We start from the raw sequence: 6,987 nt of genomic DNA on the forward strand, positions 1-6,987 counted from the left end.
GTGAAGAACCATTAGATAATGTTTTTTAATCTACGCAAAAGTTTGGTGTTTGGAGAACTGAAGTGAGAATTTACAGACCAGAACTCTAGTTATTAATCCCTTTATTTTTCTATTTGACTTTTAGCAAGTCACATCGTAATTATGTGCCACTTAAGACCCTTTGTGACTAATTCCAGCCTGGTATTGGTCCATATAAGGGGTTCATGATATAAAAAAGAAATACATTCCTCAAAACGATTCCCTGCCCTCTGCTGGAAATATATATTCCATCACTATGACTACAAGTAGTGCCCCCTAGAGTTGTTCATCACACAGTCTATATAATCACTCCCAGGAATGCTGCCCAATAAGATCTCTGAGACATGTAATCACCGACTGATGAATGAGTCACTCTCATTAATGAATTAGATTATCTCAGCCCCCTCAATATTTTTCTCTAATCACAGAGCAGCTTATGATGCTATTTTAAATTAATAAATGAACTGTTTTTAAGTCATAGCCAGGTTTATATGTATGCATATTGTTTAAAAATATACATAATGTCTAGCGTAGTAGGATTGACATTTTACAACACGTCTACACATATGTGTTATCACAACTGCTCCTCTTAACAGTACAGCAAGGTCAGCTAGGCAGTAATTTTTATATTTGATGTTCAAACAGGCAAATAATGGCTCTGAGAGAGTAAGCTGCTTCTTCAGTCAAGAGGCCCTCAGTGCTCTAGGTCTTCTGCTTCCAAGTCAAGTGCTTGTTCTCCTTCTCCGCTCTTTTTAAGAAACAAATTGGAACCAAGCCAATTTTCATCAATTGACCTAAGATTCTCCAAAGGTTAATCTGTTGATTGTTATGATTATAGTGAAGTGAAGTCACTCAGTTGTGTCCAATTCTTTGCGACCCCATGGACTGTAGTCCACCAGGCTCTTTGGTCCATGGGATTTTCCAGGCATGAATGCTGGAGTGGGTTTCCATTCCCTTCTCCAGGGGATCTTCCTGACCCAGGGATCGAACCCAGGTCTCCCACATTGTAAGCAGATGCTTTACCATCTGAGCTACCAGGGAAGCCCATTATGATTATAAATGCTCTCAAAAGTCCCCCATCTGCCTCTTAACTATTTAAATTCAGGCAAGTTTATTTCATTAGATCACTGTTGTTGTTCAGTCCCTAAGTCATATTCAACTCTTTGTGACCCCATGGCCTGCAGCATGCCAGGCTTATCTGTCCTCTACTATTTAATGGAGTTGCTCAAATTCATGTCCATGGAGTCAGTGATGCTATCTAGTTTCCTCTGCTGCCCCTTTCTCCTATTAGATCATAGCTTTCTAAAACATTTCCCAATGTTTGATGACTTGTTAGTGGCACAAGTGAGTGTGTGAAACTAGGGAGTGTGTTGATAACCATTTGAGATGAGCACTATTGTTATAATTGTAAATAGTTCAAAGTTATTAAAATATTTAAAAGAGTGCCATACAGCAGCACTTTTATTTGCTGAACAATTAAAGATACCTCGGTTCTGTGAAACTCAGGAATATTAAATTTAATAGCAGCACTGGTTGCATCTTAAAGTGTTCTCATACCATGTAATTTGGAACATTAAAACTATAATCTGTTAAATAGTTGGTCTATCTTCAATGTAACTGGGATAGTATAAAGGACACAGGTAATTTAGACTCTAGGTCAATAAAACTTGAAACAACAACTATATTTGCTTATAAGAATATTAAAATTATTAAATTTGCATCCACCAACTCTTAGAGTATTATTTTTATTTTGGACCTAAAAAAAAAAGAAAAGACAATTCAAAGTACTTTTCCATGTACACTGTTGTGAGAGATGACCCCAAAAACAGAAGAATTAAAATCATTTCCCAAATGTCAAAAGCCAGAGGAAGCAGCAAGACTAGTTCCAGGGTCTCCAGAGTCCCAACCCTGTTTGCATTCTCACACCTCCCTCTCAAAACAGGCAAAAACAAATCACGCTGTTAGCTTGGTACTGAACACTCTCTCTATCTCATTTCTCAGTCTCAGTACAAACAAGTCCCATGTTTGAAAACAGGCCATTTTATGTGCTAAATTATCTGACGTTTGAGTTTCTTCTTGGGCTGTATGAGGTTCTTCCGTCCCCTTAATTGCTTCTCTTGAGAGGGCATTACTTCTGAGAGACCATTAGCCCTGAGTGTCATTGAACAGATTCATGAACACTCAGGACCCACCAACTTCCCTTCCAGTTCTCTGGGCGCCACAATTCATCACTGGACACGAAAGTGACCAAACGCTCCACTGAACTCCTTTGATATAAAGCAGAGAAAGAAATCCTGTGGTTTGTTCATTGAGGATAAGGATATTAATTTACATAGCCTATCTTCTCTACATGCAAATGAATGTGAAGGTGATGCAACTAAAATCTTACAAAGAAAAGCTGACATCAAAGCATTAGAGCCAGGTAAGTAAGAGAGGCTGTCTGCTTAACCGCCCCCACAGAAGACAGGTTTGTGGAGACCTTCCTGTAGACCTGAAACCAGTAGTCACCCTCACACCTGCCCTTTATTTTTAGCAGCTACACCTCTCTAATGAACAATGACTTACTGGCACTTCATCAGAAAGCATAATTGTAAGCAGCTGCCTGTAAGTTCAACTAACTGGACAATTCAGCCTCCTCTCCCCAATGATTTTGGCTTAGGTGAGTGTTCTAGGTATGTATCTTGTACTGGATGACAAGAGAGATCCAGTTGAACAGATACCTCTGTTCTTGCTTAATAATTTTGAACCAGAGTGCTTCTAATATATGTATGCAAACAGTCAGTCATAGATGATTATTAATTGCACTTGGGTAATTTTTAAAAGAAGAAATTTATTTTAAACATTTAAAGTTTCAGGAAAGCAGCTCCTACATATAAATCCAAATTTACATAGATCCAAACAGCACATGCACTGTGAATCACAGGCTCAAGTTATCACTTGAGACTTAATGATGACTGAAGCTGTGACCAAGTTCTAAATACAAAGGAAAAATAATTGCAGAAGTTAGAGCTATGCAATAGTTGTTTCATTGACAATGAAATCCAGACTCGACAATTAAATCCCAATCGTACTTCATTGGATATGAATCTTGCAGTGAGAAGGAGAGGCTTTTAAAGGAGCACTTCTGCTATAATAAAAAAGCCTCTCACTACAGTAGAACAATAACCTTGTGTTGAAAGTTAGAAGCAGAACTATTAGGCCTTGTTAGCTAATTATGGTATTGGCATCCACTTAAGTTAGTCAGTTTTTCACTTCTGTCATTTCTCCTATTCTACGGCCTTGGTTCAAAACGTTGTGACTACTTAAAAGGGAATACATCATCATTGCCTTTCGTCTAACTGCACACCACTTTCCAAAGCGATAGCTTCAATCATGCTTCATAAAACCTCCTGCAAGTATATTGTTGGAAACATAAATCAGCAAGCTGTGATTTTAGTATTTCCAAGGCAAGCCTAGGGATCACTGACTGGTGGTGGCTTTTCCATGGCCCCATTTACAAAAGAATAAACAAAAGTATGAGTTATGCTAGATACATTTTTTTTTTTCCCAAACTGCTCCCTGTGGTGCTTCTGATACTTGCTACTGCATTCTTAATTGGAGAACAAAACACTAGCAGAGAGGAACTGGACTCCAGGATCAGGATTGCCGTTTCCAAGCATCTCTGACTTCATTAGGACACATGACACAGAAGTACCACATGTTCTGTTTCACAAAAGCTCGGGCTCTCTGCTATGCATGCATTTATACCTCCGTGAGTGCCATGCATTTTTAAATTGTACTAGATAGAGAGATCTTGAGAACGACGCTCTCTGCCTTCCCTGTTACATTACAGTGAATATAGGCTCCCTGTGAGGCATGCTTCAGTCTCTAAGCCCCTCTTTATAATCACCCTGCCTTCTGAATTCTAAATTGGTGAATAACAATTTCAAATATGTGTTACATACACAGACCCAAATTATATGTGTCTGTGTGTACTATTTAAACATTCCCTGATTTATTTTTTATCTCCCAAATTCCAACACACTTAATGTCTATGACGGTAAATTCAAAGACTCCACAACTGACACATTTTTATTTTTCTTCTTCAAATCAGTCAAAATCTAATCCTAAATCTGCACAAACTTGCTTTCCATGATGTCCTCATTTTGCCCACAGTGTCTACACTTGGTTAATTGCAGTGGTATTTTAACTGCAATTTGGGGGGGACTGCTTCTCAGTATTCAGAAATACCTGTCTATATTACAAAAGAACAGTTAAACATAACCAGCAGCTCTCCAACAATTAAGGCAGCGTATCTGTAGGGCAGAGTGCGTAGCTTGATCGTTGCTATCAAAATGATTCAAATAACTGGCTGGTCTAATATTAGCTTCAGATGCACAAAATTGCAATTTTGCCACGACTGGAATTTTGCATACTCTATTCTTTTGAGGGAAAATGAACAGCCTCTTAGCAAGTCACTTTACAAACTAAAGCCGTGTCCAGTGTTTGCGTTCTAATTTCTGAAACTAAAAATCTGTATCCAATCGCGTTTCATCAGCAACTAACACTATAGATTTAGGGAGGAGAAGGGCAGAGAAAGGAAGGCTTCATATCCAAAATGTCAAGCCCTGCTGAAGAATGATAGAAAGACCTAGGGAGTGTGGAAGAACAGACCAACCTTAAAATGGAGTTCTACCACCCCCTGCTGGACCAAATGAAAAACTCAGAAGAGGCTAAAAAGCTTAGAACTGAATATAGTGGAGATATTTTAACTTGTGCTGTAATTTTTTTTCTCAAAAAAAAAATCATGTTACACTAATAACATTCTCTGCGATTATTACACATCAGAAAATTACTGCTATATATATACGTATATATATATATATATATATATATATATATATATATATATTTTTGGAAGACTTCCACCAATGCATGTTTTAGCATTTTGGGTCCCCAATTTAAATGCCCAAACTTGTCTGGACTGTTGAAAATGCCTCCATTTATTATAAATATATTTTACGTGAATGTAAACTAAACAAAGCAATGCAAAAGCACATCTATCTCTATAAACAGAGGTAGCTTCCCCAAATTCTCTCAGGTTATTCTAGGAAGCTATTTCTGTTTTTTTTTTTTTTCTAAACAGATAAAAATCCCACCAGTTCTCCACAAGCTAAACATCCCTTACAGGTGTAATTACAATCTGATAGCATAAAAAATGTCATCCTTGCTGTATTAACAAGGGGTGGGGGGGGGGTGTGCTGAAAACGAATGACTGCAACACATTCCTAGTTTTATCCATCTGCTTTCTTACACACATCCATGGCCCCTCTCTTAGTTCTCAACATAAATAAACCATCATCGTTCACTTCTGTCAGAAATTGGGGGTCTTGGGCAAGAGAATTAAAAAAAAAAAGTCTCTAAGAACTGAATTTTCTACACACAACAGAGATATTTCCCAACGAGTTTAATGCTGATAGTTTTTGCTGCTTCTTTAAAACATCATCGTTCCCTTGCCTTTCGCAACCTCAGACATTTAACTGGTAACACATGCCAACCTACTCATCCAATTTTTTGATAATGAAAATCAAAGAAAGCCAAGATCCTAGAGAAAGATACAGTTTTCCTGAACCTCCGGCTCACTGATGCCCATCTCCCAGCCTGTATCTTCTTCTTCAAGGGTCTCTACAGACCAGACATCATTAGGATGAAATAATAATAACAACAATAACTATAACTTTAGTCCCGTCATTTAATTCTTCCTGGAGCTCCTTCTGGCTCTCTAGGTTGGGTAGAAGGGGGTGGGAAAGTAAACGCAAGAAAAGCACCGCACTCCTACCTTGCCCGCTACTGACAAGCAACCCGAGCAGGTAGAAGGAGAGGAGGAGGCTCATGTTCAGGACGTGACACCGGTGGACAGTTCCAAAGTTATTAAGTCCAGCCCCGGAGAGAGAACCTTCCGCTGTCGCGGCCGCCTCTGCTAGAGCCGTCGCCGCTCCGGGGGTGCCCCAGCCGCCCGCAGCCCGCGCGCTCCTCCTTGCAAAGTGACTGCAAGCTCCGCTCCCTGCCGCACTATATCCAGGCGGCGGCGGCGGCACCAGCACCAGCAGCAGCGGCCGCCGCGGCGGCAGCAGAGCCGGGCGGGGAGGGAGGCGGGGGCGGGGGCGCGGGGAGGGGCGGGGAGGGGAGGCGCGGCCGAGGCGTATCCCTCCGCGCCGCACGGCGATCGACCTCCGGCCGGGAGGCGCGCGGCCCCAGGATTCGTCCGCAGTCGAGCTCTCAGCCGCGAGTTCGCTTCCAGGGGCCTCCGGCTACCCCCGGTCGCAGCGATCCGGCTGGCACGAGCGCGTCCGCACGCCCAACCTGAAGGCGATCCTCAGGGGGACGGCCGGCCCTGGGCCGAGGGAGGGAGGGCAGCCTGGCGCTCTCGCCCCAGCGTGGGCAGGTGGGCGGAAGCCAACCGCTGGAACCCGTGCTGATGCTGCCAGTGGTTGCCCGGCCCCGCGCGCGCTTTTAACCGGCCAGGGCTCCGTGGGAGCCGCACAGCTAGGGGCGGACGGTGTATTCTGCAGCTCGCATTCCTTCAAGGGCGTGGGGGGGGCGGTGGTGATATCCTTCTCCCAGGCCCTCCCTCTCAAATCTTCTGCAGGCTGCCCGCTTCCCACGCTTTCCACACTCGGCCCTAGCAGAGGGAAAGGAGCGGTCCTCTGGGGGTGTTCACCGCCTGTCTCCTAGGGCTCGAGAGAGTAGACTAGGCGGAAAGATGTGCACAGTGTCTCTTACCCACGTCGGCCCACTGCTGTCGACAGCAGATACTTTAAGGCAGAGAGATCGGGGAGGGGATGAGACATGACAGGGGCTGCGTTCAACTGGGCTGTCAGTGTTTCCTGCGTCCTTGGAGAAGTCCAAAGTCTCCCCTGGACACACTCGGCAGACTCTGCCCTCGATCCCCGGCGCACAGCGCTGGCAAGGTCCCCGAGAGGCTGGAGA

The sequence above is a fragment of the Ovis canadensis genome, chromosome 1 (genome assembly GCF_042477335.2).
Source record: "Ovis canadensis isolate MfBH-ARS-UI-01 breed Bighorn chromosome 1, ARS-UI_OviCan_v2, whole genome shotgun sequence".
Classification (NCBI taxonomy): Eukaryota; Metazoa; Chordata; class Mammalia; order Artiodactyla; family Bovidae; genus Ovis; species Ovis canadensis.